Genomic DNA, 25,937 nt, shown 5'->3' with positions numbered 1-25,937 from the left:
TTGAGGAGCAATGTTCTTATCCTCCAACAGTCTACTTTCTACCTGCCTGTTGTACACGCACAAGCTACATGGACAACTCATTTATGGACATTCAGCACTGAGAAGAAGGAGTACCATTCTTGTGGACTGATGAAAGAAGGACTGGTTGATTCTTTGCCTATGTGTGTAATTGTATTGTATTATTAATATTGCCATGTCACTAGTGCAAGGGCCCTGTATTAGCTGATGCTGGCATTTTCTATAATACAAAAGAGGGGGAATTGTGGGGGAGCCCAGCTGGTTCTGGGCTCTCAGTAAACTGAGATACTGAAGATGGAACTTCTTATACCTGGCAGAGGGTTAACCACGGACAGTAGGACTGTGACACAGTGGGTTTCCTGTGAGGAATGTCAGCCTATTGTGTTAGGACATGTGGCTGTATGTCCAATCATGAGTTGTTATGAAGTGCTAAACCAATGCTGTGTGTACATGTGTCACCCCAGAACTGTATAAAGGTAGCTGTACTGTTGCAATAAAAAAGCTGCTGGTATCCTGAAACCCATGTCGCCTCCCCGCCTCGACCGTGACAGGGTGCTGGGGCTGCTGGATCCGATCTCAACCTTGGGTTATGCCAACAGTTTCAGTTTAGAGGAATTACAGAGGTGGGACTGAACCTCTTTTGTCCCCAAGGTTTTAAGGATGGTAAATCACATCTATTGATAGAAATGAATTATTTAGGGTTGCAAATAATCAGACAAAAGATTCCAGAGCACACAGACACTGCAGGGGCACCATGCCCATTGGTGCCCAGCACCTTCCCGCTCCTCCTCTTGGCCCCTGCTCCCTCCTGGCCGTGCCAAGAGTTGGCTGGCATGGCCCTGGCACGAGGGGCTCCTCGGGTCCCCACACAGCCACGCTCTGACCCCGGCTCCCTTCCTCTCTCTTCCAGCCCTTGGAGCCATGGGCGAGGACGACTGCCCCTCCACCTCCAGCATGAGAACTGCACTGGTGACCACCTACAGATGTGCAGTCAGAACTCCACCAGCTCTGCTGAGACAACCAATGTCCCTGCAACCCCACAGGACCACAGCTCAGGGACCACTTCCCAGCGCAGCTGCAGCTTCAGCTGATGCTGGGCCCAATTGAGCCAGCTGGCAAGGCCAGGCAGCTCCTGGCCTGTACAGCCCCATGGACGCCTCCCTCCCTTTCATTCCCTTCTCCTGACCCCACTTCATCCCTCCCCTTGCCCTGACAGTAATAAACACTGGCTTTCTCCCCCTTATCTGCATCTTGGTGCAACTGAAATGGCACAAACCCTCAGCCAAATTGATGCCCAAAAAAAGGCAGATAAAAAAAACTGCTTAAAGGCAGAATTTTGAGCCCATAAACAGCAGGTATTTATTGAATGATTAACGACGTCGGGGTAGCTTCCAGCTCAGGCTGGACAAAAAGCTCCGAAGTGGTTCAGTAAAAACAAGCAATTTATACAGTTTCTAATCATGATTACAACATAATCACATGCATATTCATATTATTGCATCATTAGATTACAATATTCATAGCAGGTGGAGTCAGGGTGGAGATTGAGGCGTGGTCTCTATTTTGAGGAATATTATGGTGGGAGTTCCTGCCTGCCTTCATCCTGGGGTCTGCATTTTACTCATCTTCCTCGGGTGACATCCGGGACCTTTTGTTCTATCCATTGTTCTCGTGTCCTGATCGTCCAGGCTTGAAGAGACCTTTGGCTCTAGGCCTACTTTACCTATTCAAATGTCTACCTTGGCTCCTCTGGATGAGATTTATGTGTGTTGAGTTCTTTGTCTAGTGTTTGTTGTGGTTCTTTTAAGGTCTAATGCTCTTAATAGAGAACATAGCCTTCTTGTAAAAGTACAGCTTACAGTGAACGAAATACAGGGGGTAAGGGGGGGCTCTTGTGGGTTTACAGTAAAAGTGTTTCGATTAACCCTTCCTGTTTCACCTGCAGCTCACAGGCCTGCTCCTGCCTCTCTGTGCCCCTTGTGCCATGGGCACACACCCAGAGGGACACGGGCACTTCAGGCTGTAAAGGGGCCTGTCCTGAAGGGCCACTTGCACAACATTGTGCACCTCAACACCTTCCTGCACACACTGAAGGCCAGGAGGCTGGACCTGGAAAACACACTGGCAGCAATAGGAGTTACAGCTTGAGGGCCTCTTCTCCAAGGACCACAAGTCACTCAGCCCTGCCAGGGTTCTTAAGGCTGTGCTGGTGTTCCCCAAAAAAACTACAGACTTGGGTCATCCCTGGGGAGGCAAGGGGCTTGCTTCCCAAGGAAAGAGCTTCCCAAAGAGTTCTCGGGGAGGGAGGCACAAATGTCTCCCTCTGGTTCTCTGTGGCCCCTTCACTCCTTGTGTCCCTTTGCACTTTGGAGAGGGACAGGGCAAGGGGCACGAATCAGCCTGTGGGGCAAAGCCACTCTGGGGCAGCTCAGGAGACTGCAAGCACAGCTGGTACTGCGTGTCCCCTGAGAACAGAGCTCCTCTCCCAGCCTCTGCCCCCGTGACTGCCAGTGCAAATCCAAGAGATGTGCTGGAATCTGGGATGAGGGTGGTGCCTGGAGGGGTGGCTGTGTGTTAAACACCTGATCAGTTCTTACTGGGTCAGAACCACCTTGTGGGTAGTGGGGGTGTGTGTGGAGGGGGAAGGGATGGGTGGAACCTCACGGAGCGGGGGTGGCCTCAGGGCAGCCCCAGCAGCCCCCCTGGGGAAGCCCCGCAGTAGCTGTCAGTGCCAAACAGCCCGGGAAACTGGAACAGCTCCTGCAGCCCCTCACCCAGGTCCCACTGGCAGGGACAGGGAGAAGCCACCCCTCAGCCCGGCCGGGAAGCCCCAGAATGCCACAGCAGGACATCGTGTCCCCTTGGGGGCTGGGCTGCCAGGGCTCTTCCCAGGAACTGACTGGCTAAGGAGGGTAGCAGATGCTCAGGGGTCCTGAGGGTCATCACAAAGCTGAGCCCCTCCAGATGAAAGATTTGTGGAGGTCAGAAGGAACTGGGACAAAAGGGATAAGACAACTGGGGAAGGAAAGAGGGACTTGGCCAACAGAGATCAAAGATTTCAGGAGATAAAAACAGAGATCAAAGATTTCATGAGGTTAATGCTGAGGGTGCTGCAGCGCTGCCTGTGCAAACATTCCTGAGGGGCCTTTCCCCTCTTTGGAACCTCAAGCCCCACCACTTCCTAAAAGTGCTGCCCCTCCCACTGGAAGGAATCCACTGCTCCACTCTCAGCCTCCACCTGACCTTGAAGGCAAAGTCCAAACCCAGAACTCCAGACTCGTCTTTGTCCTCCAATGCCCAGCCCACTCTCAAACCTGCACTGTTCGTGGGACAACCCAAGCTTTCATCCTGACCCAGCCCAAAAAGCTCTTCCCCTCATCATGAACCAGACACTGCCAGCAAAACAACAAACCCCCCTATGCTTCTGCCTGATCCCCACCCTGAGCTCTAAAGCCCAAACCCTGACCACTGAGCACCCCCACAGCCCTTGGGAGCAGGGCAAGGACCTGCAGGGCCCAGAGCAGGCCCAGGGGTTTGGCAGAGCAATGGGAGGTGACCTGGATCTGCTCAACCCGTGGCACATGAGGAGCAGAGGGCTGGCAATGCTGGTAGCACTCAGCTGTGCCTCAGGATGCCAAAGGGCCCAGGGCTGGCAAGGGGCTGCCACGTCCCCTCTGTGCCAGCCCTGACAGGCAGCAGCAGCCTTGGGCCCCCAGAGTCAGGGCAGCTGTCTGTGCACATCCCTGAGAGCTGCTCCAGCTGAGAGTCACTCTCAGGGGCCCCAAGAGGAGGACCCCGGGACACTCTGTGCAGCCAAGGCCTCTGCTGGGCTTCCTCAGCCTGACAAATGGCTCCTAATTTGGGCCCAGGGGCTTCAGCTTGGCCTTTGTCTCCCTGCGCTGGAGCTTGCCTTCCACCTGCATCAGAAGGTGAGGGGAGTCCCAGGGGGTTGTGTGACCCCCCCAGAGCGTCTGTGCCCCCCTGGTGACCCCCACTCCGGTGTCACCCCCTTTTCTCTCCCCACAGAGCTCCTGAACCAGCAGTGGCTGCAGCCCCTCCCTGGGGCCTCGGGCACAGCCTGGACCCACCCCATGTCCAGGGGGGCTGACGTGGAAGGGGGGGGAGAGAGGGAAGAAAATGTGGGGATTGGGACATCCAAAGTGATCCTAAGGGGGCTGTGGATTGAGGGGATCATGGAAAAGTGGAAGGAACAGGGAGAAGGGTAGAAAAGGGGGAGTGGTCTGGCAGGTCCGATGGTCCCATAGGGATCTTTGGGCGCAGGGGGCTGGGAAGGGGGTTGGACCCCCTGAGCTCCCAATTTACTGTGGGGTGTTGGGGGGTTGCTGGATCCAATCTCAGACTTGGGTTATGCCAACAGTTTCAGTTCACAGGAATTACAGAGGTGGGACTGAACCACTTTTGTCCCCCAGGGCTTTAATCATGGCAAATCCGATCTATTGATAGAAATGAATTATTTAGGGTTACAAATGATTAGACAAAAGATCTTTATCAGAATTTTTTACTGCACAATAGAAAACTAAAACTACCAGTAGTACAGCATAAGATAGGACAGTGGTCTACACTAAAGCAATTGTTGAAGCAATTCTACTCAAGCTGCCAACAAAGCAAGAATTATGAATTAGAGATGGATGGAACTCCCCCAGACCAACGCTCGTGGGGAGATCTCTGCTCTCAACCTCCAGCAGTGACCTTGGGGGTCCCAGCCAAGGCAGGAATCTCCACACACCCCCCAAGAAGGGTTCTGTTGGCACAACCTGCCCCTGGCAAAGGGACTGGCCCTTTCTGGTAAAAAGGGATGGACTGACAGTCACTGGACTCCAGGGGTTGCCTCACTATTAGGGGGGTCATTTGGGGTGGGAGCAGCGGCCGAAGCTCTTCCCGCAGTCAGGGCACTCGTGGGGCTTCTCTTACTGGTGGGTCCGTTGGTGGGAGGTCAAGGTAGAGCTCTGGGTGAAGCTCTTCCCACACTCCCCACACTTGTAGGGTCTCTCCCCGGTGTGGATGCGCCGGTGGGTGATGAGAGTGGAGTTATGGTTGAAGCCCTTCCCGCAGTCGGTGCAGCGGAAGGGCCTCTCTTCTGTGTGTGTCTGCTCATGCATGAGGAGATCTGAGCTGGTTCTAAACCTCTTCCCACATTGCAAGCACGGGTAGGGCCGTTCCCCAGTGTGGATGAGCTGGTGCCTGAGAAGGTGGTAGCTCCCTCTGAAGCTCTTCCCACATTCCCCACACGTGTAGGGCCTTTCCCCAGTGTGGATGTGCTGGTGGGTGTGGAGGTTGGAGCTGTTATTGAAGCTCTTCCCACATTCCCCACACGTGTAGGGCCGTTCCCCAGTGTGGATGTGCTGGTGCCTGAGGAGGTGATAGCTCCCTCTGAAGCTCTTCCCACATTCCAAGCACCTGAAGGGCTTCTCCCTGCTGGGAGGCTGCTCAGGGACCACCAGCTCGGAGCTCCGGCTCAAGCTCCGGCCGCCTTCCCGGCACAGGCCGGGTCTTTCCTCCTCAGAGCTCCCTGGGCTGGCTTTGCAGCCCCTCCTCCGGGGGCATCTCCGGGCCTTTTCCTCCCCGCTGCCTTCCTGCGCCGGGGAGCCCTTCAAAACGGCCTCTCCCACCAGGCTCTGCCGGGGGGATTTGTCCTCCGTGCTCTCCGTCCTCAGCTCGGGGCCTGGGGCAGGAAGGAAGAAGGACAGGCAGGGGATTTGTCTCCGGCCCAGAGGGAAGGCCAAGGACATCCCCCAGATCCAGCCCCAGCAGGACGGCGGTGCCAGCGGGGTTGTCCTGCAGCCGGGGGCGATGCTCGGCTGCCACAGGAACCACAAGACAGGGCCAAAGGGGCACTGACTTCCTCCTCACCTGCCTGGGGGGTCCACGGCACCTTCCTCTTCCTTGCAGCCTCCTCCTCCATCTGCCCAAGCTTTGGGAAGGACAAATCCTGCTGGGGGAAACAAGGGCTGAGCGCGTTGCCTTGCGGGTTCCTCCTGCCCAAGTCCATCTCTAGAACTCACTGGGCATCCTCTGACCATAAAAACCTCCAAAACACCAAGATTCAGCCTAAGAAAACCCCATCCACTGACATTCAGGAAATAAAACGCCTCAGAAATAGCAAGATTGACACCCTTCCATCACAGTGCAAAACGTTAAGCCAAAATATGAAGATTCATGCCAAAAATACTCTCCCAGGAGTTCCCCCTCTCTGGTCTCTCCCCTCTGGGGTTCAGAGGGTCTCTCCTGTTGGGGGTCCCACTTAGGGATGCTGGGAGTTTTGGGGGTCCCAAGGGTCCCTTCTCCTCTGACTCTCACCTTTGGGGTGCCACCTTCCCACACATTCCCCCTCTCCAGGTTCTCCACCTTGTTGTCCCAGGGATCCCAGACGTCCCCACTCTCCAGGCTTCCCCTTCTCCGCTCCCCCGTTTCAGGCTCCCGGGGTCCCGGGCTCCTCCCTCTCCGTGCTCCCCCTCCAGCCTGCCGGGGGTCCCCCAGCTCCGGCATCGCCCGCTCCGCCCTCCACCCTCGGCAGCTCCCAGGGGGACCCCAAAACTGCTGTGTCTGCCCAGCCAGCCCCGGGCTGACAGTGGCCCTGACCCTGTCCCTGCTCCTCCCTGCAGGCTCTGTGGCCGGGCACACTTTGTGTTCCTGGGTGCCACCAGCTCAGCAGCTGCAGCCGCTCCAATCAGCGCCCGCAGCTCTGCAGCAAAGCCCCAGCTCACCTGGCACACAGAGCATGGACACAGCACCTTCTCGCTGCTGGGCACTCCCAGCTCAGCCTCTTCCCCAGCACGGGGCTCTCCTGCCTCAGCACCACCTCTGCCTTCCACTTCTTCTCAGGGCCACCTCAGGGCCAGCTCTGGGCTCACCTCCGGGCCATTGCTCAGGGACACCTCAGGGCCTGCTCTCCAGGACAGGAACCTGCAGGGAGGGCAGATGATGTGCAAGCCCAGGGGGGCCTGCTTGCACTGGCCTGGGGGCTTCTTTCTCCTTCCACAACCACCCCACAACTTCTCCTGCTTTTCTAACGCCACATCTTTGCAGACTGCCCTTGTCTCTCTGTCTGCACAGACACATCTATCCCCTGTGGACAGAGCCTCCAGCATGTGCTGCCCTGGCAATGGCACCCAGAGAATCCCAGAATCAGCCGGCTTGGAAAAGACCTCCCAGATCATCAAGTGCACCCCTTGATCCAACCCCGCCGTGGTTCCCAGACCGTGGCACGGATGCCCAGGGGAGGGGCTTTGGGGATGAGGGGTCCCCCAGTACAGCCCAGTGCCCCCTCAGTGCCCTCCCAGTACAGCCCAGTGCCTCCAGTACAGCCCACTGTGTTCCTGTCCCAGGGTGCCAGGTGATCCCTCTTTGGCAGGGGTTTGGGGCGTTTCAGGGGGCTCTGGATACATTTGGGGGAGTTAATGCTCCCACGGTTTGGGAGCATTCGGGGTTAAAAGGGATCTGGGAGGGGGAGGTGATTAAAAGAAAAATGGGGGTTAGGGGACATTTGGGGGGCCTTACTGGGGCCTGGGGGGGACAGGAGGGGCAGCACCAAAAGCAGGTGAGTCCTGAGACTCCCCTGGTGTCTCCAAGACCCTCCTGGTTTCTTCAATTTCCCACTTGGCACCCCGAGACCTCCCTGTTCCCAAGGCCTCCCTGTGGCCCTAATTCCCCCCTTGACACCCCCCATTCCACTGGCCCAGCACCTCCCCCACTGTCCGCAAACCCCATCCCTGATGTCCCCAACCCTCCATCTCCCCCCAGAAGGCCCCCCTGGACCCTCTGACCCCCAAAATGGCCCTGTCCCCTCATGCTCACAGAAAGGCCAAGGGCATCTGGAGACATGCTGGGGACATTTGGGGGGCTTTGGGGGGCACTGGGTGATCACTGAGGGATTACCAGGACACACTGGGAGTTTACTGGGCCATACTGGAGGTTACTGGGTGCTCACTGGGGTATCATTGGGCCATACTGTGGGGCACTAGGAGGTTACTGGGAAACACTGGGTAGTCACTGGGCGGGTTACTGGGCCATACTGAGAGCCACTGGGAGGTCACTGGGCTATACTGGGGGCACTGGGATCCCCTTACCCGCATGTGGTTCATCTCCCCCACAAGACTTTGGGTGGCGCCGCCAGGACCCCTCCCCTGAGGGCTGAGGGACCCCCTGAACCCCAATGATAGGCTTTAGGGAACCCCCGGGATCCCCTCCCTGTGAGGTCTCTGAGTGCTGAGCTTTGGGGGTCTCTGGGGTTCGGGGGGTCATTCGTAACTGCTTTCTCTGGGGTCGGTCCGCCCAGCCGGCAGGGGGCGCTGTGGCACGAGCGGCAATGGCGGCGCCGCGCGGAGCCTTATGGGGGTTGAAGTTCTCACATGAAAACTCCGCCGGCGCCTGCGCAGTGCAGCCATGGTGTTTAAACAGCCCCCCCCCGAGGGTTCCGAGGCCCCAGCCCTTTCAGGGACCCCCGAAATCCCCGCAAAGACCCCCAAAACTGCCTCAAAGATCCCCGAAGAGCTCCCCAGGACCCACAGCCCACCTCAGAGACCCCCCGAACCAACATGGGACCCCCCAGTCCCCTTACAGACCAAAACTCCCCCAGGGACTCTCAAACCCCTTCAGGCACCTTCACCCTCCCCTCTGATCGCCCTCAGGACACCAAATCCCCTCCGCGACCCCCCGAGAGCACCTCACGGACCTCAAAAACCCCTCGGGAACCCCCGAGCCCCTCCTCTCCACTCTGCCGAGCCCTCCAGCCTTCCCGCCCACAGCCGCGCTCCCCGCAGCCCCCGAGCGCATCCCCAGCCCCGCCGCAGGCCCTGCCGGGTCTCACCAGCGCAGCGGAGGCGCCGCCATCTTTGCCCGGCAGCCAACACTGCGCCCCCGCCCCGCCCCCTTTGCCGCGCGGGGCACGCCGGGAGTTGTAGTTGCAGCGGCTCAAAGCGCAACCACGGGGCTTGATATTCTGCAGTTTTACAGTCAGTCTTGTCTGCACGATCAAGGGTGGTGATCTTTGGCTTAGTGTTTCTTGGGGTGCCGTGGATGGGGCAGTGGGTACAGGGAACTCCGCAGTGATGAAGAAGGTGTGAAGCCTGCACCATTCTGAGGGGTGTGAGGGTTATGAGGACAGTGCCTTTATGAGGCTGCCCCATTATGGGGTGGATGGGTTCTATGGGCACAGAGACCTTCTGAGGCCCCATTGTGAGGTGGATGGGGTTTATGAGGACATGGCCTTTATGAGGAGAGCCTCTTATGAGTTTTAAGGGCTTTATGATGAGAGCACCATTATGACATGTCAGGGTGTTATAAAGACAGAGTTTTTAAGATGAAAGCCCCATTATGAGGTTGTATGGGCTTTATGAGGGCAGTGTCTTTATGGGGCCTGCACCATTATGAGGTGAAGGAGCTTTATGGTGCTGGAGCCTTTAGGAGGTTTCTGGCATTACTGAGGTCATCGGCTTTATGATGAGAGCCCCATGATGGGGGGTATTGGCTTTGTGAGGCCAGTGCTTTGATGAGGCCTGAACCATTAGGAGGTGTATGGGGTGTATGAGGTAATGGCCTTTATGATGAGAGCCCCATTATGAAGTGGATGGGCTTTATGAGTCCTGTTGCCTTGGAGTTTTTTATTTTTTAGATTTTGTAGATTTTAGAAGTACTTGTGTTATAAATTAGTATAAGAATTTAGACAACTCAGTTCCAATTAAACACTGATATTTATTAAGCAAGCGATAATAAAGCAAAGACAGCACTGGGTGGTCTGGGAAGCTATCGCCTCGCCCGAGACACACACATAAATGCAGCAAATGTTTCTTTTTATACATTTTCAAGTCCCGAGTTTTGAATGCAAATGCGTTGTGGTTGGGAGTTCGTGGCTTGTTGCTAAGTGGTCATCTGGAATTCGTTAGAGATGAAAGTCGTAGTTCTTATCAGTTGTAAATTCCACCGATACTGATACTTGTTTGTTTAACAAGATGTCTGTAGTTAATTTTACTGACACTTACTTGATTAACAGGATGTCTATGAAACTTATCTTGTTGAATTATAACAAAAGTTTCTTATTCCCTCATACACATAAGATTTTATGAACAAAGTTAACCCTTCTACTACACTTGTACAGGAAATGTAGCTTTTAACATAGCTGCATTTTATCCCTTACCCTTAACACAGAAGTTACACAGAGCCAACCCTGTTACCCAACTCCCATATCAATCCCCCTAAATTCCATTAGCTTGTTTGGTCTCATTTTCAGGGTAGAATTGTAGAGAACACCCTAAAATCTGTGCAAGGATCCATCCAAGGGGCTAGAAGCCAGCAGGGTCCTGGGGGAGAGAGAACACAAGCAGAGCCCTTCCCCATGCTGAGCACTCGAGAGGGCCTTGTCATCAGGTGTCTGTTGGGGAGTTTTTGTTCAATACTTGTTGATTCAAATCCAAAAAACAAAAGGTAAACAGAGCTTTGTCTACTTGGGGTGCCACATTCCCCAGTTTTTGTTTTAAAAGTGTTGTTTTAAATACAGAGAACACATTTCTTGCACCTGGGACAACACCACATTTATGGTTTCTTTCTGTTTTGTTTCCACTCCCACTTTTTTTTATTCCTTTTTCTTTCTTCTTAATTTATTTTTTTCCCTCTTTTTTCCTTTGTCCTTTCTTTTTTCTTTTTTCTTTCTTTTTTTCTTTTTCCTTTCTTCTTTCTTTTTTTTCTCTTTTTTTTCTTTTTCCTTTCTTTTCTTTTTTTCTTTTTTTTTCTTTTTCCTTTCTTTTTTCTTTTTCCTTTCTTTTTTCTTTTTCCTTTCTTTTTTTTCTTTTTTCTTTCTTTTCTCTTTTTTCTTTCTTGTTTTCTTTTTTCCTTTTTTCCTTTTTCCTTTCTTTTTTCTTTCTTGTTTTCTTTTTCCTTTCTTTTCTCTTTTTTCTTTCTTGTTTTCTTTTTCCTTTCTTTTCTCTTTTTTCTTTCTTGTTTTCTTTTTCCTTTCTTTTTTCTTTTTTCCTTTTTCCTTTCTTTTTTCTTTCTTGTTTTCTTTTTCCTTTCTTTTCTCTTTTTTCTTTCTTGTTTTTTTTTTCTTTTCTCTTTTTTCTTTCTTTTTTTTCTTTTTCCTTTCTTTTTTTTCTTTTTTTTCTTTTTTCTTTTTCCTTTCTTTTCTCTTTTTTCTTTCTTTTCCTTTTCTTTTTTCTTTCTTTTTTTCTTTTTCCTTTCTTTTCTTTTTTTCTTTTTTCTTTCTTTTTTTTCTTTTTCCTTTCTTTTCTCTTTTTTCTTTTTTTTCCTTTTTTTCTTTTCTTTTTTCTTTCTTTTCTCTTTTTTCTTTTTTTTTCTTTTTCCTTTCTTTTTTTTCTTTCTTTTTTTCTTTTTCCTTTCTTTTCTCTTTTTTCTTTCTTTCTCTTTTTCTTTTTTCCTTTCTTTTTTTCTTTTTTTCTTTTTTCTTTTTCCTTTCTTTTCTCTTTTTTCTTTCTTGTTTTCTTTTTCCTTTTTCCTTTCTTTTTTCTTTCTTGTTTTCTTTTTCCTTTCTTTTCTCTTTTTTCTTTCTTGTTTTCTTTTTCCTTTCTTTTTTTTTTCTTTCTTGTTTTCTTTTTCCTTTCTTTTCTCTTTTTTCTTTTTTTTTCTCTTTTTTTCTTTCTTTTCTCTTTTCTCTTTCTTTTCTGTTTTTTTCTTTCTTCTCTCTTTTTCTTTCTTTTTTCTTTCTTTTCTCTTTTTCTTTCTTTTTTCTTTCTTCTCTCTTTTTCTTTCTTTTTTCTTTCTTTTCTCTTTTTTCTTTTTTTTCCTTTTTTCTTTCTTTTCTCTTTTTCTCTTTCTTTTCTCATTTTTCTTTCTTTTTTCTATTTTTTCTTTTTTTTCTTTCTTTTCTCATTTCCTTTCTTTTTCATTTTTTCTCTCTTTTCTTTTTTCTTTCTTTTCTCATTTTTCTTTTATTTTTCTTTTTTCCTCTTTTTCCCTTTTTGTCTTTTCTCATTTTTTCTTCTCTCATGTTTTCTTTTTTCTCTTTTTTCCTTTTTTCTTACCTTTTTTCTTTTCTCTTTTTTTTTTCTTCTTTTTCTCTCTCTTTTTTTTTTTTCCTTTTTTTTTTTTTCTTTCTTTCTTTTCTGCTGCAGAGAAGGGGGAGGGGGAGTGAATGGAACAGCTTTTGGTGGATATTTGAAATCCAGCCAAGGTCAAACCCACTCCACCCCCACTTTGGTTACAGACAGTGCCAGTACATCCTGGTCACCCCAGTCATTCCCAGTCACTCCCAGTTGCCCCAGGAAGGGCAGGGACAAAAAGGGACATTGTCATCGACAGGGCAAAGAACATCTTTGACTGCAGGGCAGGACATCCTCCTCAGCAGACCTGTGGAGACACAAATATCCCAACTCTGCCTTGCCAGTCACGGGTGAGGTTCCTCATGGAGACATTTGACAGAGGCAGCAGAGACACAGAGGATGATCCTGCTCAAAGGCAACCCTCCAAAATCCCAAGAGCAGAAATTCCTGAAGGATTACCACAGGCAAGGAAAGCAGCACTGGAGAAAGGAGCGAGTCAAGGCAATGCAATGTGTACTTCAGGAGCCAGGACCTCTCATACAACTGCTCATCCTGAGCCTCCTCTGGCAGTCCAGTCTTCAACTGATGACAAAACAGAGCACGATCCAAAGCCATCACATTTGAACCCAGTGGCACAAAGGGTTGGTGTTCATCTTCAGGCAACTAACAGAGAAAACTATGGAAAAACTGGAAAACTCTGGAAAAGTGCCAGATTCAGTCACCTGTGACTCCTGGCTTGATGGACAGCAATCCCTTCATTGCTCCTGCTCTAGGGTTTTATCTCATTCACCTCCCACTGGGAGTGGTTAAGCCAATCAAGGCAGAACAGCTGCAGTCACTCCTCAATCACACACAGGCCGGCCCATCACACCCCCCACACCCAGACCTGGGAGTCTGCACTTACCCCACACTCCCCACCACGAGCTCAGCTCCATCCCTGCACCCTAAATCAAGGCTTTAGAGAAACAAGGCAAGGCCATCGAGACATTTCCCAGGCCTTCCTTTTCTTGTTCTCACCTTTGGCTTGATACCTTGGAGTTTTGATGTTTTGATTTTTTAAATTTTTGTAGATCTTAGAAGTACTTATGTAGTAAATGTAGATTTTAGAGTAGCAACATATTATCCCTTTACCCTTTAACACACCAGCTCCAACCCCTGTTACCCATTCCCACATCAATTCCTATAAATTCCACAGCCTGTTTAGTCTCTTTTTCAAGGTAGAATTGTAGAAGAACACCCTAACCCTACGGAACAAGATATAGCCATAGACCCAACAACCTTCAGGCCTAGGACTCTGGAAGGCCTCCAAGGACATTACATGCTCTGAGGAAGATGAAGATGAAGAAGAGGGGGTCCCAAAACGCCCCCAGACCCAATTTCCAAGAGGCGTGGCGGGGGCAGAACCTGGGTGGTGGCTGGACGGGGATTGGGTGAAAATCATTATAAAAACTGTGAACATCTGTATTTCAGGAGCGCGCACTGGGGTATTCCGGAAAGCCTGGGGGCTCATTAAAGCTTTTGTATCCCTATCTCCTACCTAATTTGGCTTGGAGTCTTTTTTTCCCCACAGCCATTTAGGCAACAGGCTTGCTACAGTTACCCCCTCTATGATCCCAGTCACTCCCAGGATATCCTGGTTTCATCCAGCATGCACCCAGTCATTCCCAAGTACTCCCAGTTGCTTCCAGATGATCCCAGATTCCCTCAGTTGCTCCCAGTAGCCCAAACTGTGAACCCAGTTGCTCCCAGTATGATCCCAGTTGCTCCAGTTGTGGTCTCAGTCCTCCCAGCATGGTTCCATTATCTTCCAGTTGTTCCCAATGTGCCCCCAGTTGGCTCCAAGGGTGGGCCCAGGATCTCCCAGTAACCCCCAGGAAGGTTCCATTCACACTCCTGTAATGCCAGTCTCTCCAGTATGATCCCAGTGTTATCCCAGCCACCCCCAGTATGGTTCCAGTCACATACAGTATGATCCCAGTCAGTCCCACTATAATCCCAGTCACTCCCAGAAAGATCCCAGTTGCTCCATCCCAGGCCTGTGCTCTGCAACATCTCCATCAGTAACTTGGACACAGCCCTGGAAGGGACACTGAGCAAGTCTGGAGATGACACAAAACTGGGAGGAGCTGCTGAGTCCCCTGAGGGAAGGGAGGCCCTGAAGAGACACCTGGACAGATCCGAGGGCTGGGAATCTCCAACCATGGGAAGTTCACCAGGGGGAAGGGCCGGATCCTGCCCTGGGATGGGGCAACCCCGGCTGGATGGACACACTGGGAATGAGAGGCTGGGAAGCAGTGCCGGGAAAGGGCCCTGGGGGTGCTGGTGGGTGCCAGTTGGCCCTGAGTCAGCAGTGCCCTGGCAGCCAGGAGGGCCAAGCCTGTGCTGGGGGCATCAGGGAGGGGATTGTCCCGCTCTGCTCTGCCCTGGGACAGCCTCACCTCAACATTGGGGCAGTTTGGGGGGACACAGTGGAAGGGAGAGATTGAGCCATTGGAGAGTGTCCAAAGGAGGCCACGAGGATGGGGAAGGGCCTGGAGGGGAAGGCGTGTGAGGACACTGAGGGCACTTGGTGTGTTCAGCTGGAGAAGAGGAGACCTCCCTGCAGTTCCAACTTCCTCGGGAGGGGCAGGCCCTGAGCTCTGCTCTGGGTTCTTCCCCCAGAGGGTGGTTGGTATTGAACAGGCTCCCCAGGGCAGGGGGCACAGCACCAAGGCTGACAGAGCTCCAGGAGCACTTGGATGATCCTCTGGGGCACAGGCTGTGACTCTTGGGGATGGGCCTGGCCAGGGCTGAGGGTTGGACTCCATTACCTCCCCTGTTCCACCCCATTTCCACCCACCCTACATCCCCTGGAATTGCTTCGGAGGTCATAAAGCCACCCCTGGAGCCAGGCACCAACACCTTTCTTGCTCTCTTCTTCTCTGGACCCCGTGCTTCTGGCACGCTTTCCTGCCCTCTGGAACTGGTCCAAGGCCTAGGCCCAGTCTCGTGGATCTGTTTTCTGTCCTGTCTCACTTTCTATCAGTCTCTTCACAGATGCAAGAACTGTCTCTGTTTTTACCAAAATTCTTGCCTTTCACAAGAAATGGTAACTCTGCACTTTCCCTCAAGACCTTCCAAGCTCACTAAACTCCACGAGTTGTGTGGTAGAATTGTCCTTTTCAAGAGCTTGTCTAAAATACAGCAATTCTATGGCTGACAATTTCTAATACAGTTCTTCATTTCACAGCTACCCCCAAGGTGGTCCCAGTTGCTCCCAGGCTCCCCAGGATGGTTCCTTTCCCTCTCAGGGACTCCCAGTCTGAGTCCAGTATGGCCCCAGGCACTGTCAGTCCCTGCCTGGACGATGCCATTTGCCCCTGCATGGTCCCAGTTGCTCCCAGTATGATCCCACTATGAGTCACCCCAAGGATCCCAGTAACTTCCAGATACTTCCAGCGGATTCAGGGAATCCAGTTTGATCCCAGTCATCCCCAGTATGGTTGCAGTCCCTCTCACACACTGCCAGTAGTATTGCAGTCACTCCCAGGATGATCCCTGTCAGCCCAGTGTGATCCCAGTATGAGCCCAGTAGGGGCCTGGCTGCTCCTAGTATGATCCCAGTTGCCCCCAGCATGGTTCCAGTTGCTCCCATTCACCCCATAATGTTTCAGGCACTCCTAGCCACTCCCAGTATGATCCCAGTTGCCCCAGTTTTGGTCCCGCTGGGTCCAGTACAGCTCTTGGTGTATCCCAGTGTCCCTCCTGTCCCCCCACCCCGGTGTCACCCCGTATTCTCTCCCCACAGAGTTCCTGAGCCCCTCCCCAGGGCCTTGGGCCCAGCCTGGACCACCCCCCAAACCCTGCACTGATTCTGGGGGGGCTTTGGGAGGGCACCCGCCCTTCAACACCAGGACTGCAAAGAACTGGGAAGCTTTACTGGGAGCACTGGGAGCAGCAGGCAGCTGGTGTGAGAACAAAAGCAGGGCCAGGGGTGACACACGACCCCCCCAAACTCCGGGTGGGGATGGACTGGGGGGTCCCGGCTGGGCCCGAGGCCACGGGGAGGGGCTGCGGCCACCACCGGCTCAGGAGCTCTGTGGGGAGAGAAAAGGGGGTGACAGGTGGTTGGGAGCAGGGGGGCACACACGCTCTGGGGAAGTGGGGACCCTTTACCTTCTCCCACAGGTAGAAGCCGAGCCCCAGCACCAGGAAGACGAAGTCCAACACGAAGCCCCCGACCCCCACCAGGATCTTAGTGTTGACGGTGTCCTCTGGCATCTCTGGGGGAACCCAGGGGGGTCAGGACTCCCAAAACCTCCCATAGAACAACCAGGACCCCACAAACCCTATCCTAGTCTTTCCCAGCCCACCCAGGACCCTCTGAAACCTCTTCTCAGTCCCTTCCCAGCCCCTCTGAGATCCCACAAAGTCCCTCCCATCCCCTAGTCCCTTCCCAGGCCCCTCAGGATCCATTCCAGTCAACCCAAGACCTCACAAACTTCCTTCCAGCCTTTCCAGACCACTTCTAAAAACTTCCTTGCAGTTGCCCCCAGGACTCCCCACAGCTCCTCTCAGCCCTCCGAGGACCCACCAACCTCCTTCTCAGCTTCTCCATTTACCTCTAAACTCTTCCTGTTCCCCCCCAGTTTCCCTCTCAGTTCCCCCCACAGCCCCCAGATCCCTGGTCCCCCTGCCAGTGTCCCCCCGGTGCTGGGGGGGCCGGGCCGTACCCCAGTGCCGGCTGAGGGGGTGCTCCAGGCTGACATGCTCCACCTGGCAGGTGTAGGTGACCCCGCGCCGGGGGGGGATTTCCAGCATCACCAGCACCTGGTAGGTCCAGTCCCCGTTGGGGACCACGTCGGTGGCCACCACGTGCTCCGGCAGCTCCTGCCCATCCTGGAACCACCTCACCTGCACCGGGCAGGGTAGAAATCCATCACGGAGCAGAGCAGGCGGCCGGGGCCGGGCTGGGAGCTCGATGGCATCAGCGAGATGGACACGCTGGGGGCACTGGGAGAGATGGGGGAGACACTGGGATGAGCTGGGGGGAACTACGAGAGACAGGGGAGACACTGGGATGAGCTGGGGGGAACTACGAGAGACAGGGGAGACACTGGGATGAGCTGGGGAGCACTGGAATAGAGGGGAGAGGGCTTGGAGGACATTGTTAGGGATTTGGATGGCATTGGGAGGAACTGGGATGGCACTGGGAGGGACTCAAGAGTACACTGGGGTACAGGGAGAAGGGCTGGGGGACCACTTGGGAGAGAGCTGGGATATGTGGGAGTGGACGGTGTCCTGTGGCATCTCTGGGAGGAGCCGGGGCGGTCAGTGATGAACGCTGAGGTGGATAGGGAGAGGGAACCCCAGAGCAAGAGGCCTTTCCTTTTACCCCTTGCTCCGAGGGGGAGTGTGCCCTCCCCCTGGCCCCCCCACCCCGTGGCACCTCATGGCCCCCCAGAGGGTCCACCAGCGCCGTCAGCCAGGCAGGAGGGAAGCAGGCAGAGAGAGCATTTATTGTTCTGGCAACGGCTTAAATAGCTCTTGGAGGAATCACAATGTGACCATTGGGAGTTCAGAAGGTGTTACAAACCAACCAATTACAAGAAAGGGTTAACAGCCAATAGATGAGTTTCCAGGTATCTCTTAGACATTCCAAGGTACAGTGACGGATTTTGGGAACAAGAAGGGTTACACAAAGAGTTACAATCACCATCTTGGAAGCGTGCTCACTTTAAACAATCATTACAACTTCAGCATACTTTATATCCTAAAAGCATACTGCAACAGGTCAGGACCCCCAAAACCTCCCAGAGAGCACCCAGGACCCCACCCTGGTCTCTTCCAGCCCACCCAGAACCCCCTGAATCCTCTTGCCAGTCCCTTCTGTATTCGTTTGTTTGAATCTGTGCCCGGAATAAAGACAAGCACAACAGTCATTCAAACAGTACAAAAAAATCTTTTATTGCAGTGAGATTAAAATTTAAAAACACTACTGGCAAAGAGAATCAAAAGTTGAAAAATACAAATCCACTACATTATCAGTTGCCATGCATACAATACTAAGAGCAGCTTTTATTACAGCACTAGCTAGTAAAAAGGGTGTTAAAAAAAATCTTTGCTTTCTTGGTTGCTTCCTATCAACAAACTGTGCTCACCTGCACAGACAGGCCAGGCCTACCAGGCTCTGCAGGGCTGGTCGGTGCCCGTGCTTGGCGGGTGTCCCCGCGGAGCAGCACAGTGTGGATGGAAGGATGAGCATCGCTCCACCCAGCAGTGCTGACACCCCATTCCATCAGCTCTACATTACACTACGTAGGGCCAGGATGCAGCAGAAGGTGGTGCTTGAGTGGCAGCCAAACAGCGCCCGTTCATCACCTCATGGCAACAGTCTGGGCGTGCCCCACTGTAGGGCAAGGGGCCAACGACCCCTGCCCACATCATCTTCCTCTCCATCACCTTCCTCAGCCCTATGGACGACCTGTACCATTGTGTTTCAAGGGGATTTGTATCTCTCTTGCAGAGTGGAGCCAAGCCAAGGGTTGATAGGGGACATCCAGTTAACTTTGCTAAAGGCACAGTGGGCCTTACAGTCAACTTGTGCAATAAAGTCACATTGTACAATATTCTGGCTCATTTCACATGTGAATATAATCACTTTCTCACCCCTCTGTGTTCCACTGATCATCTAAATCAAAAGTACCCCCTTACACCATTGTGCATTCTCATTGTTACTTCAGTTACCATGGCAAACATTGTGCATTCTCATTGTGACACCTATTACCATGGCAACCAGTATGCATTCTCATTGTTACAAGGGGTTACCAAGTTAAGCATTATGCATTCTCATTGTTACGGCCAGTTACCATGGCAGCCATTATGTATTGCCATTGTTACCTCTGTTACCATGGTAACCATTATCCATTCTCATTGTTACCTTGGTTACCATGGCAACCATTATACACTAGCATTGTTATGCCAGTAACTATGGCAACCATTATGTATTCAAATTGCTATGTCAGTTACCATGGCAACCATTGTCCATTCCCATTGTTACCTAGGTTACCATAGCAACCATTACGCATTTTCTTTGTTACCTGGGTTACAATAGAAATCATTAGGCAGTCTCATTGTTAGGTTTGGTTACCATGACAACCATTATGCATTCTCATTGTTACAAGTGGTTACCATGGCAATCATTATGCATTCTCATTATTACATCAGTTACCTTGGCAACCATTATGAATTCTCATTGTGACATCAGTCACCATGGCAACCATTATGCATTCTCATTGTTACAAGTGATTACCATGACAACCATTATGCATTCTCATTGTAACATCGGTTACTGTGGCAACCAATATGCATTCTCATTGTTATGTCGTTACCATGGCAACAAATAGGCATTCTCATTGTGACCTATGTTACCATAGCAATCATTATGCATTATCATTGTTACATCTGTTACCATGGCAACCTTTGTGTATTCTCATTGTGACGTCGGTAGCCATGGTAACCATTGTGCATTCTCATTGTGATGTCCATTACCATGGCAACCATTATGCATTCCCACTGTGACATCAGTTTCCATGGCAACCATTAAGCATTCTCATTGTGACCTTGGTTACCATGGCAAACATTATACATTTGCATCATTACATTCGGTCACCATGGCAATCATTAAGCATTCTCATTGTGACCTCAATTACCATGGCAACCATTATGCATTCCCATTGTTTTGTTGCTTACCATGGAAACTCTTATGGATTCCCATTGTTATGGTCGGTTACCATGGCAACCATTATGTAGTCTGCTTGATACCTTGGTTACCATGGTAACCATTTTGCAGTCCCATTGATACCTTGGTTACCATGGCAATCATTATGCACTCATATTGTTATATGGGTTACCATGGCAACCATTAAGCATTTACATTGCTAGGGTTGGTTAATACAGTAACCATTATGCATTCTGATTGTGAAGTTGGTTACCATGGCAACCATCATATATCCCATTGCTACAATCAGTTACCATGGCAACCATTATGCATTCCATTTCCTATGGACGGTTATGATGGCAACCATCATACATTCCCATTACTAGGGTCGGTTACCATGGTAACCATTATGCATTCCCAGTTGCGTCACTTACTCTGGCAACCATCTGTAACACACAGATAATACAGAAATGCCAAAAATTGTTTCTGCCTGACAAAAACTTTCTATCAAACATTCTCTCTGTCAGCTCTCTGACAGAAGTTCTCACCAGGACTTCCCACGGCACTTTTCCTGCCAAAAGATTCTGCCATTGTTTATGGTTACCATATCTCCTCCAACATCTGAACTGGCTACGTGCCAAGAAACCACGTACAATCTCCTTTGAACACTATGAAAGTTGAGGCCTAATTCTGGAAAATCAGGGAGAGGAAAGGGAGAAGAACTGGTGACTGTAGCCGAGAATCTCTGCCCGCCTCCCCTTATCTTTTCTCCACCACCGCGTGCTGCCTGCCTGCCACCGGAGACTGGAACTGTGCCGGCCTGGAGAGAGCTGAGACCACCGTGCCACATGTGGGAGTTCTACCTTATCCTTCTACCCTGACCATATTTCTGAGGGCCCAAAGCTTCGGCTGAGCTGAGACCCTGCAGGGCCTGGGACAGGGGGTGAGCGGTGAAACCACACATGGTGCATTGCAGAGAACTAAAGCTGTCAGACCCCCTGCAGCTACAGAGATAACATCCAAAAGCTGCAGGGACAGAGAAAGAAAAATGGTAGAAACTGCTTCTCCCCTCCCACACACACCAGCTCAGCTGGAAAAGAGAGTTTTCAGTGGTATCTTTTCTCTGCTTCTAGAAGTAATCTTAGCAGTTACAAACTTTTTCTTATTTTTTCCTCTTTCTCTCTGCATCTCTTAGCAAATGATAAAATCAGTTTTTGGTATCAATACATAACTTGTGTAAGTTTTAGTTTTGCTTAAGGCAATATTCGAATCTGAACTTCTTTCTGCAATATTTAAGCAGATTGTAACGAAAGACAATGGAAAAGAGGGAGTGAAGCAGGAAGGGTTAATCGAAACACTTTTACTGTAAACCCACAAGAGCCCCCCTTACCCCCTGTATTTCGTTCACTGTAAGCTGTACTTTTGGAGGAAGGCAATGTGCTGTACTAAGAGCATTAGACCTTAAAGGAACCACAACAAACACTAGACAAAGAACTCAACACACATAAATCTCATCCAGAGGAGCCAAGGTAGACATTTGAATAGGTAAAGTAGGCCTAGAGCCAAGGTTTTCTTCAAACCTGGATGATCAGAACACAGAACACTGGATAGAACAAAAGGTCACGGATGTCACCTGAGGAAGATGAGTAGATTTGCAACCCCAGGATGAAGGCAAGACCGGAACTACCCTAATTTATTCCTCAAAATAGATACCACGCCTCAGTCTCCACCCCAACTCCACCTGCTATGAATATTGTAATCTAATGATGCAATAATATGAATATGCATGTGATTATGTTGTAATCACGATTAGAAACTGTATAAATTGCTTGTTTTTACTGAACCACTTTGGAGCTTTTGTCCAGCCTGAACTGGAAGCTACCCTGGCGTCGTTAATCATTCAATAAATACCTGCTGTTTATGGGCTCAAAATTCTGCCTTTAAGCAGTCCTTTTTTTTTTTTTTTTTTTTTTTTTTTTATCTTCCTGCTTTGCAGAGGCTGCTGAGCTGTTTGGACTGGAAGTCAGCTTGAAGAAGACAGAAGTTTTATATCAGCCTGCACCTCAGGAAGTCTCCCATCATCCCCATATCACCATTGGTGAAACAGAACTCAAATCAGTCCAGCAGTTTAGTTACCTGGGTAGCATCATCTCCTCAGATGGTAAGATTGATGCAGAAATAAACAACAGGTTAGCAAAGGCATACAGAGCTTTCGGTAAACTCCATAAAAGAGTGTGGCAAAACAAACACCTGAAGAAAAGTACAAAGATCAGCGTTTACAGAGCCATTGTACTGTCTACTCTTTTGTATGGGTCTGAATCATGGGTCATTTACCGGCACCACTTGTGTCTCTTAGAACGCTTCCATCAGCGCTGCCTCCGTACAATCCTAAACATCCACTGGACTGACTATGTGACCAACACGTCTGTCCTTGAACAGGCAGCAGTCACGAGCATTGAGGCCATGCTGCTGAGAACACAGCTGCGTTGGGCAGGGCACGTCTCCAGGATGCAGGACTGCCGCCTCCCTAAGATCGTGCTCTGTGGGGAACTTGCCACTGGCTGCCGCAAGAGAGGAGTCCCGAAGAGGAGGTACAAGGACTCCCTGAAACAATCCCTCAGCCTTGGCCATATTGATCATCACCATTGGTCTACCCTGGCCTCCAATCGGGAGGCCTGGAGACACCATCTATAACACTGCTGCTGCTTTTGAGAACACACGCAGGATCACTCTCGAGGAGAAAAGACAACGCAGAAAGAATCGCGTCTCGTCGATATCACCTGGGGAGTCTTTCTGCTGTGCCTTCTGCAACCGGACTTGTCTATCTCGCATTGGCCTTTTTAGCCATCAGCGCGCTTGTAGCAAGCGTGGGTAGAGCCCTTCTCAAATCTTCGTTCGCGAAGCCTAGCCATGATGATGGTTTATCTGCCTTTTTTTGGGCATCAGGAGAAAGAGAGAGAAGGGTGGAAAGGGATGGGGTGGTATGGCGGTTCTAATGGTCCCATGGGGGTCTTCAGGCACAGGGGGTTGGGACAAGGGGCGGTGGCCTCCCTGACCTCCCAACTTACTGTGGGGTGCTGGGGCTGCTGGATCCAATCTCAGCCTTGGGTTATGCCAACACATTCAGTTTAGAGGAATTACAGAGGTGGGACTGAATCACTTTTGTCCCCCAAGGCTTTAATGATGACAAGTCCAATCTATTAATAGAAATGAATTATTTAGGGTTACAAATGATCAAAAGATCTTCATCAGAAACACTAAAACACTAAAACTACCAGTAGTACAGCATAAGATAGGACAGTGCTCTACACTAAAGCAATTGTTGAAGCAATTCTACTCAAGCTGGCACCAAACCAAGAACTATGAATTCGAGAGGGATGGAACTCCCCCAGACCAACACTCATGGGGAGATCTCTGCTCTCAACCTCCAGCAGTGACCTTGGGGGGTCCCCAGCCAAGGTAGGAATCTCGACACACCCCTCAAGAAGGGTTCTGTTGGCAGAACCTGGCCCTGGAAAAGGGGATTGGCCCTTTCTGGTAGAAAGGGATGGACTGACAGTCCCTGGACTCCAGGGGTTGCTTCACCATTAGGGGGGTCATTCGGGGTGCGAGCAGTAGCCGAAGATCTTCCCGCAGTTGGGGCACTCGTGGGGCTTCCCTTACCGGTGGGTCCGTTGGTGTCTGGTCAAGGCAGCCGTCTGGTTGAAGCTCTTCCCACACTCCCCACACTTGTAGGGCCTCTCCCCGGTGTGGATGCGCTGGTGGGTGACGAGGTGGGAGTTGCGTTTGAAGCCCTTCCCGCAGTCGGTGCAGTGGAAGGGCCTCTCCTCTGTGTGTGTCTGCTCATGCCTGAGGAGATTGGAGCTGCTCTCAAACCTCTTCCCACATTCCAAGCACTTGTAGGGCCGTTCCCCAGTGTGGATGAGCTTGTGTTGTCTTAGGGTGGAGCTGTCACTGAAGCTCTTCCCACACTCCCCACACTTGTAGGGCCTCTCCCCGGTGTGGATGCACCGGTGGCTGACGAGGGTGGAGTTCCGGTTGAAGCCCTTCCCGCAGTCGGTGCAGCGGAAAGGCCTCTCCCCTGTGTGTGTCCGTTCATGCAGGAGGAGATGTTTGTTGGTCTGAAACCTCTTCCCACATTCCCCACACGTGTAGGGCCGTGCCCCAGTGTGGATGCGCTGGTGTCGGATCAGGCTGGAGCTCTTCGTGAAGCTCTTCCCACATTCCAAGCACCTGATGGCCTTCTCCCTGCTGGGAGGCTGCTCAACAGATGCACCACAAGACAGGGCCAAAGGGGCACTGACTTCCTCCTCACCTGCCTGGGGGGCCAGCGGCCTCTTCCTCTTCTTTGCAGCCTCCTCCTCCATCCGCCCAAGCTTTGGGAAGGACAAATCCTGCTGGGGGGAAACAAGGGCTGAGCATGTTGGCTTGGGGGTTCCTCCTGCCCAAGTCCACCTCTAGAACTCACCAGGCATCCTCTGAGCATAAAAACCTCCAAAACACCACAATTCAAACCAGAAAAACCCAAAACACCGAGGGAAAAAACCCCTCAGAAACAGCGAGATGACCCCCCCCAAACTGCAAAAAGTTAAGACTGAGAAAAAAAACCCTCCAAAATATTAGGATTAGCCAAAAAAATCTCTCCCGTGAGTTCCCCCTTCTGGTCTTTTCCCCCTGGGGTTCAGAGGGTCTCCCCTGTCTGGGATGTTGGGGATCCCACTTAGGGATGCTGGGAGTGTTGTGGGTCCCAAGGGTCTCTTCTCCTCTGACTCTCCCCTTTGGGGTGCCGCCTTCCCACACATTCCCCCTCTCCAGGTTCTCCACCTTGTTGTCCTGGGAATCCCAGGGGTCCCCACTCTCCAGGCTTCCCCTTCTCCGCTCCCCCCGTTTCAGGCTCCCGGGGGTCCCGGGGCTCCTCCCTCTCCGTGCTCCCCCCTCCAGCCTGCCGGGGGTCCCCCAGCTCCGGCATTGCCCGCTCCGCCCTCCACCCTGGGCAGCTCACAAAAATAGAGATGGCACTTGTTCCTCTGCAGGGACTCCAGGGCAGCAGGGTGACTCCTGCACCATGGATGGAATGGCACAGGATCCCCTGGGTCCCCAGGCTGGATCAGCACTCAGGGGTACAAACTGACCTCGGGCTCAGGATGCAGCTGCGAGCACAGATTGCCCTGCAAAGTCTGCAGGGAGTCAGTCGAGCTCTGGAGAGCAGATTGTGCCCCAGGGATGGGATTGCAGAGGGGCCCTCAGGTCCCCAGGATGAAGCAGCAACCAGCAATAGACACAAAAGGCTCCCCCGAGGATTTCTGGGGGAGTGTCCTGGAGGGAGGGGACAGTGCTGAGGCCACCCCTGAGCCTCCTCTTCTCCAGGCTCAACAACCCCAGCTCCCTCAGCCTCTCCTTACACCACTTGTGCTCCAGTCCCTTCCCCAGCCTCCTTGCTCTTCTCTGCCCCTGCTCCAGCCCCTCCATGTCCTTCCTGACCTGAGGGGCCCAGAGCTGGACACAGCACTCCAGGATGGCCTCACCAGTGCTGAGTGCAGGCCAAGAATCCCTGCCCTGCTCCTGCTGCCACACTCTTCCTGAGCCAGGCCAGGATCCCTTGGCCCTCTTGGCCCCCTGGGTACACTCTGGCTCATGTTCAGCTTCCTGTCACTCCACACTCCCAGCTCCCTTCCTGCCTGGCTGCTCTCCAGCCACTCTGTCCCCAGCCCAGGGGGCTGCCTGGGGTTGTTGTGGCCAAAGGGCAGGACCCGGCCCTGGGCCTGGTTGAACCTCATCCCCTTGGAATCAGACCATGGATCCAGCTTGTCCAGGTCCCTCTGCACAGCCCTCCTGCCTTCCAGCAGATCAACACTCCCCCCCAGCTTGGTGTCAGCTGCAGATTTGCTCATGAAATGCTGGTTCTGCAGGAGCTGGAGATGCTGCAGGGGCAGCAGGACCAAGGCAGGGCTGGGGGGGTCTTTGGGGTCCAGGAGGGTCCTGAGGGAGCTGGGAAGGGGCTTTGGGGATTGGGGGTACAGACCAGGACAGACCAGTACAGACCAGGACCTCCTCACTGCTCCCCAGATCTCTCCTGGAGCTGGGCCATGTTGTCCTGGGACAGCTGAGCCCCCCCAGTGCCCCCAGTACAGCCCATTGCGTTCCTCTCCCAGGGTGCCGGGTGATCCCTCTTGGGGGGGATTGGATGGGGATCTGGGAAGTTTGGGAGGGCT

The 25,937-nt window shown here is 51.9% G+C and overlaps 1 pseudogene; it reads right to left on the bottom strand.

The window, feature by feature from the left end:
• Nucleotides 1-1,366: 1,366 nt before the first annotated feature.
• Nucleotides 1,367-25,193, bottom strand: LOC126652306 (zinc finger protein 418-like; annotated as a pseudogene).
• Between the last annotated feature and the right edge of the window lie 744 nt (nt 25,194-25,937).

This window comes from Myiozetetes cayanensis, unplaced genomic scaffold (assembly GCF_022539395.1).
Source record: "Myiozetetes cayanensis isolate MyiCay16 unplaced genomic scaffold, myiCay2020 scf76, whole genome shotgun sequence".
Lineage (NCBI taxonomy): Eukaryota > Metazoa > Chordata > Aves > Passeriformes > Tyrannidae > Myiozetetes > Myiozetetes cayanensis.
Note: the sequence above shows the minus strand (reverse complement) of the source record. Positions and strands in the feature narration are given on the sequence as shown.